The following is a 12,022-nucleotide window of genomic DNA, read 5'->3' on the forward strand; positions in this document are numbered from 1 at the left end:
TTTGGTTGATGAAGTAGAGAGGTTCAGTGGGGGCTTCGGTTCCTTGGTACATGGCTTTAAACCCAGGTAAGGTTGGACACTGATTTGTTGGGTGGTCCTCCTCACAAACGAAACACACTTCAACCGAATGCAATGGACATTCGTTCTTAGGGTGTCTTCTGGTGCACCTAGGACAGAAGACAGCCAAGGCTCTCTCAGCTTCTTCTTTCTTCTGCTGGATCCTGAATGTGTCCAGCTGCATGGCAATGGTCTGTCTCACCTCACTCTTAAGATCTTCTAATTGGTTTGTAAACTCATGTTTGGAGAAAGGGACACCGGTGGAGAGGGGATTTCCTCTACCTCGTTTCCTAGCTGCCCTGGAATGATTTCGGAACACAGTCTTGATGTCCTCATAAGGCAGTTGGTAAATGTCCCCCCCAGCTAACATGTGAAGGGTGTCTAAGAGATCTTCAGGGACTCCTCGGAGTAGAACCAACTTGAGGGATTCAGGGTCAAGTGTGCACCTGGCCCGTTTATAGCTAAGTTGGAACCTCTCCTCGTAATCCTCTAAAGACTCATCATTCCCCATGGTCATTCGAAATATCTCTCCCTTAGTTTCCTTGGACCTACAATAATCCCTATACTTGGTATTGAAGGCTTGCTGCATCTGAGCCCAAGTAGCTATGCTATTCCCAGGTAATCCCATGAACCAGAGTAGGGCTGCATCCTTAAGAGTAGAAGGGAAAAGCTTCAGCTTTTGCTCATCTTCAGTATAGTCATAGGTTCTACAGAGGACAACAAACTCAAATAGGAAGGTATCAGGATCCTCAGTGGTCAGTCCATGGAAGTGAAGCAAAGCAGAGGGGCTAATGTTTTTCATTTTCATCTCTCCATTGGTCTCTCAGATGGGGAAAGCTCCTTCTATTCTCTCATCTTCTCTCCTATTATCAGCCATGGCTACAGATGGAGTGGTCTCTAACTCTTCTTCTTCTATAGGGTCTTGGTATATCTCCGGATGTTCACCTATAGGTTCCTCTATGTCACTGTCACCAAAGAAGAGAGAAGGGTGACTCAGTGATGCGGTGGGGGTGTTTGGTAGGAATTTGCCTGATCTATCACGGTTCCTACGAGGCATGAAATGGTAAGGACTTTTCTTTCTTTTGTTTTGAGTGCTTTTGATTTTTCTTTAGTACCTGCAAAACTGAAACAAAGTGATCTACAACTAACTATATTGCTTCAAATGAAATTGCAAAATTGGAAAGCTAATCTAGGAAAGCAGGAAATGCTAATCTAGGAAAGCAGGAAATGCTAATCTAGGAAAGCAAGAAATGCTAAGCTACTTTTGCAAAATGGAAATGAAATAAACTACTGAGCAGAAGTAAGAGTATGGAAGTAGAAGAAAAGCAACAATTACTAATACTCTGACGCGTCCCCGGCAACGGCGCCAAAAAGATGGTGAGCTCCAGTATTGTAGCAATAATGCTACAACTCCTGGGGCTTCCTGTCTCTCATTTTATCAACCCGGTAGTTCGTACAAACTTGGAAGCGACGGTGCTATATGCACAAGTACTAGCTCTTGTCGCAGCTGTCACTTGGTCAGCTGGCACAAGTCCACTAGGGCTCAAGCCAACTTCTATAGGCTCTCAGAAGAAGCTTGCTAATTGATGGACGAAAGCTAATCTCAAAGGAAAGCTACTTTACTTGACAAAAATGAACTGAAAGCAAATCAAAGCATGTAAACTTAGGAAACCCTAATTTAACTAGTCTGACCTCTACAATGCAAGGAATGTAAATGCAACTTCTACCAATGCTGTCACTACCTCTAATAAATGAAAATGCATGGATCTAAACTACTTGCATCATGAAAGTTATGTTTTTGTATTTTTCCTTTAAGTGTGTGGAATGATGGCGATCTTGTGCTAACTAGGGTTTGGTTGTGCAGATGGGATGGAGAAGGAAGGAAAGCGTGGGATAGGTTGGGGAGGCTAGGAGAGGTCCCTAGGGATCCTTAGCACCCATCCACAGAGGTTCCTCACATTCAGATGCTCAGCAACCGAGAGAGTGGCCTCCTACAGGATGGCTGTGGAGGATCCTACAGGATACTCTGTTTTCTACAACATGTCTACAAATGGCTACAGGATGACCTACCGTGAGTGTTTGGAGTGATGGAGGAGTAATGGAATGGTAGGGGGAGATGTGTAAGGTAGGAATGAGGCTGGTGATGGCTTTAGAAGTGGAAGAATAGGATGGGAAGTGAGTGTAGGGAGTAGGATGGAAGGTAAAGGGTTATGTCAACGAAAGGCTAGAGAATGGAAGTACGTGAGGAGTGAAAGGTTTTGTGAGATGACAGAGTGGAGCAGGGGTCAAAGAGATGTCTGCATGCGTGATCAAGATGGAGGGCAAAGTGATGGAGCGAGAGAGAGCAATGTAAGTGAAACAAATGCTTATGACTGTCACTCAACCAAAAATGCATCAACCTAAACTATCTATGCTTGTAAATTCAATGAGCAGCAATCTAAACGTGAAGGAGAATGTGCATGAAGCTGTGATAAGGGAGTGTGGTGCAAGTGTGAATCATGTGGAAGCATCTAACATAACGTGACTGTGTTTGCAGCAACCATGGAATAAAGAAATGCGTATTTTTGGTGGTTAATCATGGACTTCACTCCAATCCCAGATGAGACGGCAGTGAGCCTTAACAACCTTTTTGTTGGAGCTCCAATCAATTATATCTATCCTCTGCTACACTAAGCAAGTGGAAACAAATTCACCATAAGCAATCTCCTATCTAACTCATGAAAAAGACCAACTCAACAACCTGTAATTCGAATTGCATGTGTAAATGAAAAGCTTAAAGTGCGGAAATGAAATGGAAACAACACTACAGTAGAGGGGACCTATGGCTCTCAGGTTGGGCCCTAACCTGAGAGCTATAGTCTCCTTAAGAAAAACTCAGAACTAGATCACAAACTGCCCGCTTTATTCATAACTGATATCATGCCAAATTGGCTTACAAAAAGGAACGAAAACTGAACTGTGCTCCAAAATTACAATAGCAATACGAGAGTTCCAACAACCTATCTAAGGCTAAAGCCTTCATACTTATACAAAAACGATGATCCAACAAGTGTCCTACATTTTAGGAGCTCGGCTGTCCAACTAGAGTTTAACTGCTGATCCTGTAGGGTGGTCATAATTGTTGTTCCTGTAGAGCAGTTTATAACTGTTGTTCCTGTAGAACAGCTGGCCGCTTTTTAAGCTCGGAGGGGAGATGGTTTAGAGCTCGGAGTTCTTGATGGGAATCACGAGGGATGTCCCTAGAACCGTGGACATCCTCTCCCAAAACCCGCAGTGCCACCTCGTTGTCTCCTTAACTCCTTTTTCGTTGTCTTTTTCTCCCTTTTAATGCCAAAACCTGGAATCATAATGCATTAGTCACGTAGAGAGAGTGCCTACCCTTCTTCCTACAAACAGCATGAATAAACTAAGAAATGCATGCATAAGCAATAAAAATGAATGGTTTGAGCAAGTAGAATAGGCCAAAATGAGCCCAAATTGTACCAAAATTGGGGCTCATCAACCACTTCTCTCCCATAAACTAAATTAAAGGGAGAAGTGCCGATTGAAGCTTTCTTTGTGATTCTATCAGCCCATAAAGCATTTACCAGCGCTTTGTGCCAATTCCTTTGGGTTTGGTCGACTATTGTTTTGATAATTCTGATTAGGTTCTTGTTTGTTGATTCAGCCAATCCATTACCTTGCGGATAGTAGTTGGCAAAATATTTTAGTTTGAACCCTCTTTTATGCGCGAACTCAGTCATAGTATTTCCAGAAAAATATGAAGCGTTATCAAACATTAATGCTGTTGGCAATCCAAACCTAGTGATGATAAATTGATCTATGAATTCAATAATACTTTCAGAATGAACTGTCTTGAGAGGAACTGCTTCTACCCATTTGGTAAAATAATCAGTTGTCGTAAGGATATACTTATGCTGCTTAGAAGAGTGAGGAACGATCTCACCTATTATGTCCAAGCCCCATTGACTGAATGGTTGGTCGATGATGACTGGTTGTAGCGGCATGGACGGTTTCCTTTGTTTTCCTGCAGCAGTCTGGCAGACTTGGCATTTCCTTACGTGATTGTATGAGTCTTTGAACAGCGTGGGCCAATAATATCCTGCATGCAAGATTTTATGTGGAGTTGCATCTCTGGAATAGTGTCCGCCCGCTGGTCCATCGTGGAGTTCCTGCAAAACCTTTTCGGCTTCAGTTTTCTCAAGACACCTAAGAAGCACAGAATTGTAATTCCTTTTAAACAAGACATCATTTACGAGCTGGTATTGTTTAGCTTTTAATCTCAGAGCTCTTTTCTTGGTATGATCCAGACGTGATGGAGCATACCCGTTCTTAAGGAAATAAATGGTGTCAGCATATGATGATTTTGCATCGTTTAGGCTTACCTCGTACGCTTGTACCTCTTCAGATGAGTTCTCCGGGATCTGCGATGCTCCGGCTAACATCTTGCAGAAGCCTTGACCTCTTACGATGTTTGCTGGTTTGATCTCAAGATCATATTCTTGTAAAGCGGTAATCCAATTAGCTCTCTTTTCGCCCACGTCTTTCTGCACTAAAAGGTTTCTTATCGCCGGAAACGGAACTACGACTTTAGTGTGGGCTTTAAGCAAGAAAGGTCTGAAATATTTGATCGCTTTGAAAACAGCATATGCTTGCTTCTCTACGTCTGAGTAATTAATTTCAGCACCTTGTAAGTTTGAGCTAAAGAATACGATTGGAGCCTCCGCTTTCTCTTGATTTGCTTGGGTCAAAATCGCGGCATAGGATTTCTCTGAGGCAAAAGTGTATAAGGTAAAAGATTCTGAAAAATTTGGGGTGGCCAAAGATGGAGCATTGATGATAGCTTGTTTGATTAAGTTGAACGCTTCGTTCTCATCTAGGCCCCATTTGAAATTTGAATTCTTTTTTATCATATTTTGTAAGGGAGAAATAATACGTGAAAAATTCGGGACAAATCTTTTGACAAAATTGATCTGTCCAAGGAAGGATTGCATGGCTTTCTTGTTATGGGGTATGGATATTTCGGAAATTTCCTTGATTCTGTCGGGTTTTATATGAATACCAGATTTCGACACTATGAATCTGAGCAATTTCCCTTCGCTTAATGCAAAGAAAGATTTCTTTGGGTTGAGCGAAATCCCATACCTCAAGCATATTTCAAAGATTTGCCTCAAATCTTTGAGATGGTTGTTTCGTTTTTTGGAGTACACTGTTATATCATCTAAGTAAATCACCACTGATTTATTGACTAACCCTTTAAACGCGATGTCCATGGCTCTCTAAAAGGTAGCTCCGGCATTGATCAGCCCAAATGGCATCTTCCGATATGCATAAGTGCACCATTTGGTTCGGAACGTAGTCTTTAACTGATCATCGGGATGCACCAGTACTTGATTGTATCCTGAAAATCCATCCAGGAATGACATTAATTCTGAGCCTGCTACTGCCTGTAATATTTTCTCCATAGGTGGGAGGGGAAAGTTATCTTTCTGACAGGCTTTGTTGAGATTTCGGAAATCGATACAGATTCTAATGTCTCAGTTTTTCTTCCTAACGGGCACCATATTGGATACCCATTTAGAATGCCTGACGGGGAAGATTATTCTGGCTCTCAACAACTTATTAAGCTCTGTTTTTATCTGATTTTCTAGGTTAGGGTGTATTTTTCTGAGCTTCTGCTGGACAGGTTTTTCATTGTCAATCATAGGGATAACATGTTAAATGATAGAAGTGTTGTATGTTTTTAGCTCATCGTAATTCCAGGCAAAAACGTTTTTGTATTGTCTCAGAAGACGGATATATGCTGATTTCTCTTCAGGGGCTAGGCCGTGACCTAGGTTAACGTTTTGTGGCTTCTGATAGGTCCCTAGTTTTACTAATTCATAGTTCAGGGTAGAACTGCAAAGTTTAGCATTGGCGGACCTTTTAAACCGACTTTTCAAATCATATAAATCTTCTAACTTGACCACCGATTTCGGTATAGCATTGTCGGATCCATTTTGTTGTATTTGATGATCATGATGGTCTTCGTCGATTATCTGATTTGAGTAGGATCCTTCAGATGTAAGGAAATTTACGATGTCAGGATCGTCGTTGAACACTCTCCAATTGGTGATATTGTCAGGGATGGATGGTCTAAAGATTAATTCTATTGAAAACCTATCAGGACCAAAATCTTCAGAAGGGATAAGTCTAGAGGCTACGTTAGCTAACAGGTCTGCGCTCGTGTTTTGAATTCTTGGAATTGATGAGATGTTGAATGCTACGAAATGTGCAGTGAGATCTTGAACTAATGATTGATAATGCTTTAAATGACTTGACAAGCATTGTATGGTGTTACGTACCTGTTTTACGATGATCTCTGAATCTCCAAAGACTTGAAGATACTTAACGTTTAATCCGATTGCTTTGTATAGGCCTTGAACCACGGCTTCATACTCCGTTGTGTTGTTCGTGCAATCGAACTCAAGTCTGCATGTGAGCATAATCTTATTCCCGTCTGGGTTAATCAGAACACATCCTGCTCCTGCTCCCTCATTTGATTTAGATCCGTCAAAATATAATTTCCAAAATAAAGATGTATTTACAGAATTATCTAAAAAACTAAAACATTTCTAGTCATCAGTTTGGGAGAAATTTTCAACTTGGGATAAAACTGAATTCTCTAAGTATGGCGAAATATGAGCATTGAAATTACCTAGGAAAGAATCTATTGCGTAATTGCTTACAATGCTGCTATTGTACGTTATGGCCTCATTTTCTCCTTCCAGTTCTGTCACTATGTATTTTTGGTGCAACTCTCGTTCAACCTTTATCTGATTTGGTTTACCATTGTATGGTAACCACATGTGCGACCAATCGGTTGAGAAATATCCGTGGAGCTTTTCCGACCAATCCCTGCTAAGAATCAAACCATAGAACTCAGGGATATCAGCTACTAGAATGTCGATAACCTGACACACTTTTGGGTTAGACGACAATCTTATGGTCACCTGATTGAGTTCACCAATAACTTCGACTTGGGATCGATCAAGTTGAACTATACGTACTGCGGATTTTTGAGGTTTCACATTCAATTTGGCACATATTGACCTGGGTAAAATATTCGTTGAAGCACCAGAATCGACCAAGCAATTGTGCACGTTTTTGTTGAAGATTTCATATGTGAGAAGAAAAGGAGGAGTATCAGATCTTGATCTTCCTCCAATCAAGGCGATGTCATTTGGATCAATTTTATTGATCGTGTTGGTTGGAGGCCTTCCCAGATTGTGAGAAGCTACAGCTGTAGGTAAAGATGTAGTAGGCACAGCGTGTAATTCTTTCATCATTATTTTCTGCTAGTGTTTCAATTTACTCAATTCGTACAGAGTGATATTAGCCCTAGTCTTCTTCATATCATCAATGATGTTATATTCCATTTCATCCGACACTATTAGTGTTCTTGATGGAGGCGTTTGATCAGATTGGACTGGGCTAATCTGGGTCGCTTTAGCAGTTGTCTTTTTTGTTGCGACCTTTTCTTTTGTTTCAAGGCTTGTGCCCTTTTGTTTTGGGGTAGTTAGGGGAGGATCAAGTTGATTTCTGCTTCTCGTGCTAACAGGAAATGCTTCTTGATCTTCTTCTTGTGGGAGGATGAAGTCCCACATTCCTTGTAGTTCTAAGACCTCTTCCTCGTCGATCTGCCCTTCAGTGGTATTCTCTTCTTCTTCGTCTTCTTCAGATTCAACGTTTGAGACAACACTAGGTGGTCTTACCTCCATGGGAGGATTTCTTTTAAAAGTCCTAAAGGGCTTTTTCGAAGAAGTCTCTGCTACTTGTTTCTTAATATCAATCATCTCGTTTGACATGGCTTTCAACACTTTTTGTAATCCTTCCAAATCAAAAGGATCTTTCGTTTGCTTCTTCTTGGTGTCTTCTTTGAAAGAGATCTTCTTAGATTTGCGTTCTTCTATAGCAGATCTCTTTTCTAGGGCTACCACGCGTTTTTCCACTGCTAACGCTTCTGTCAAGTTATCGACTAAGGTGGTCTTGTTTGCCCTATCTACGAAGATAGCCAAGTTTTGAGGTAAAGCCGTGATGTACCATTCACATCTTACTTCCTCGCTGGGTTGTGAGGCAGCGGGGATTTTGTTGAGGATCTTATTGAACCGTAAGTTAAAATCTTTAATGAGTTCTCTAGCCTCAGCCTTAAGATTAGATAGGTCATTGATCAATGTCGCCGTGGATCTGTCATCACCAAACTTGGTGAGGAACTGACTTTGAAAAATGTCCCAACTTGTGATGGATCCGGAAGGTAACGAAAAGTACCATGACCCGGCTGTCCCTTGCATTGTATAAGGGAAAAGCCGGACAACAGCATCTTCGTTAGTGACTCCGTTGAGATTAACAGAAAGCATGAAATTATTGATATGTTCCTCGGCTAGCATTCCTGCTTCCGGATTGAATTTAGGCAGCCATTTCTCAGGATGGGCCGGTATAGGGCTCAGGGGTGGAGACATTAAAACCGCCCCAGGATTGTTCCATGGAGACTGGGCCATCGTTGAGCTGCTAGTTAATGGAAGTGCAGAAGACGATCCCTGATGCTGAGAAGATGAAGATATTAAGATCTTTGATGTTTGAAGAGGAAGGTTTGTAGAAGATGGGTGAGTGAGTTGGTATGAAAGAGTGGGTGGTTGACTTCGCGGTGAGGGAGTTGATATGGATGAAGTGGATGAAGAAGTCTGACTGTCAGACTCTGGTGGTGTTTTCCTTGCTCTTTTCCTGGTAGGGAGAGGGAGTTCACTTGGTTGTATGCCAAATTTTTTACTCTTTGATCTGGTAAGGGGATGAGCAGGGTTGTACTGCGAAGTCACGCTGCTTTTAGATTTATCAGACTTCTGGTTAAAAATAGAGAATCCCTGGAGTTTATGAATCAAAGTTCGAATTTCAGGGGGTTCAATGATAGATTGGTCTGATATATTCGAATATGTAGCAATGGTAGATACTCGAGCGACTTCAAATTCCGGGTTTAACCGTGTTGGAGAAGTCGAGGGAGTTGATGAGGGTGTATTACTCTCAGAATGGTATTTAGATGTTTCTTTAGGTGCCATTCATAGTTCGTGCCCTCCTTCTAGCACCAAATATGTTGAGGGCCTTGAAATCGGGTCAACAACAAGGGGGATACCCACCCGGTCGGGAACCTGGTTGGCGGCTCCGTGCCCGTTTGGTGTAGCGGGTCCGACTGGGGATAACGGGACCAGCTTCCCGTTCTAAGGGGGTGTGTGTGTGTAGAGTTTGGTGATGTGTGTGTGTGTAGAATATGATAATGAAAATATGGAATTATTTCTAAGATAATGTAGTTCTAAACTCTGAGACTGAATTTTATACTACTTTAATCTATCAAGAACAACACATCTAATCTACGCTAACCCGGGATAGAACTTTTTCCATTATGCGATCTAGAAAGATTTCACACAATAACTGGTAATGAATATTATTCAGCTATTATGAGAATATAAATCAATAAAGATGAACCATCCTGCATAAAAGTTAAGCAAAACGGTTGTGAACAGCATATCGCATAATCAGTTATTCATGTATTAAGCATAAATCAATGACTCCACCGTACAAAAGTGCCAAATGGTAGTCCACTCATTCATACGTTAACATATAAACAACATCAGCTGTATATTACTCTAAGAATGCAAGTAGAAACTCGTCAAGAGATAAAAGTACCATTTATGACTGACTTTATACTCACAGACCTGAAGCAATAATGATCTATTTCTACTTACTTCTAATGCCTACTAAGAGTACAGAAGTGCAACATCAGTAGCAGGTATTAAAATGCAAACATAAATAAATCTTGATCCGTCCATTCATCAAAAACCCCCTCCGAGAGTGCAAAAGTGCATGTTCTGAGGACAAGTTTTTTGAAAAATTTCCAGACCCTTCTCCAATGCAACGAGAAGGGTTAAATACTACTAACCGGCTAATTTTAATTACACAAATTTAGGGAACGGCTTCAAATGACCGCCCTTTTACTAAAACAAATTTATTTCTAAAAACTGAATCTAATTTCTAACCATTTCTGTATCTGCTCCTTAGTGTTGTAAGCGATGCGCTGTTCGCCGTGAAAGAGTCGGCTGCTTGTCCTTTCCTTTTGTTCAAGCTTGAAAATTAGAAATAACAAGAGTTGTCACCTCTTTCTGACAAACTAGAAGATATTTTTGAAAGTGTTCTTCTGGAGGAGTGTCTTCACGGCGTGTATACTTAGTACAACTCAGATTTCTTTCAAACTGATTGTGTTGTTGCTATTTTGGTTTCCAGCCGTGTGAATGACTCAATGAGCTGGGGATTTTGTTGCCTGAACGATTTTCTCAATTGAAAGTTGTTTCCATTCTTTGTTCCAGGCTTTTTTGAGACGTCTTTCCCCTTAAGCATTTTTCTTTTTGCTTTACCCAATTTTGGGACTCAAGATCTTTCATAAACGCTTTGCTTTTGTGCGCCTTTGACTCTGAGTCCTAGATAGCCTATTTCCATCAGCATTTGTTGAGTGATACTCTGGGATCTGTGGTCCTGCTGTATGCAGTATCCATCTGCGAAGTCATCTCCTCTCTGTTCTTCTAGTTCTGGTGCTTTTCCTTAGATGTTTCCTGCATATAGATTTATATCAGTTGTTGACTTATAGTTCACGTAAATGAAAAGAGACAGAAGAAAAGATTGACATGAAAGCAATTAAGTTCTAATGAATGCATAATCATGTCACCCATTATGACTTGACTCTTCGAAAAACGCAACATAATCATCTTTGGATACACAGGTGTACAATCATTAATTTCCCGTAAGGTGCGCGCCTAATTTTAGGCTCACAGATCATCTCGAGGCATGCCTGCGACGAATGGCTTCCGCGATTTGCATCGCAGCATCGAAGATTGCGATGTGAATAAGTGGTATCGCAACAATTGATGGTCTCATTTGTCGTACACCATAGATCGCAGGTCGCAGCCTTGCATGGTCGCAGATCGCATATCGCAATATCGCAAGGTCGCAAGGTTTTTTGCTTTGTCACTTTGTGCTGCTTATGCGACATTTCGACGTGTGACGTCGCATATCGGCCGTCGGCGGCTCTTTAGGTTTTCCCCTTTTGAGTGCCTTTAATGCACGCGGTGCGATGATTTCTCACGTCGCTCCTCCTCAGTGTGTTTATGCGCTTTGGGAAAGCGCTCCTTTTTCCTTTGCGACGCGATATAGCTCTTAGGGAGTTAATACAAAAAGGTTTTTCAAACAAAAATATTTTTTGGATTTTTTGGTTAAGGGTCCCCCTTTGCTTGATGTTATTACTAATATCAAACAAAGAGGGGGGTTGTTGGTGACCACAACATAATCATATTGAAATCTACTTGAGCACTTCTTTGTAATTATTTCAAATCAGAGAGCTGAAATGGAACTTTCTTTGATCTTTCCTTCAAAATTTGCTGCGTTATTCCCTCTTATTGGCCTGCTATAAGAAAAAGTGCTGAAAATACAAATATTAATGTACAGATAGTATACAGAGCTATGTTGTGTTCAACAAGAAGGATCATGATAGTGCTTTAGCATTCGGCCATTGACAGGGCCTTCTTCAGTTGTGCTGCCATCCAAATTCCTCAGAAAATATGTGTTGCTTCCTTGAACAGCAAAAATAATAAAGGGGCCTTTCCATAGGAAATCAAACTTGCCATGCTTTCCTTTGTCCTCTCTTCTAGAATCCCATCTTAAGACTTTTTTGCGTATGTAGAAATCTTCAGCCTTGGTTCTTTTCTCAAACATTTTCTTGAGCTTCTCTTGTAAAATTGGAGCTTTGTCGTACACTTGCTCTCTTGTTTGCTTCAAATGGATGGTTTGGTTTATTCTTCTTTGGATATCATTTGGCTCTGCCTGAATCTCTTGCAGCAATTTGATAACATGGATTCCCAAAGAAGAGGGGAACCTGGCCTCCATGCCA

This window comes from Pinus tabuliformis, chromosome 7, assembly GCF_031772625.1.
Source record: "Pinus tabuliformis cultivar Carrire ecotype Pingquan chromosome 7, CPIR1, whole genome shotgun sequence".
Taxonomy (NCBI): domain Eukaryota; kingdom Viridiplantae; phylum Streptophyta; class Pinopsida; order Pinales; family Pinaceae; genus Pinus; species Pinus tabuliformis.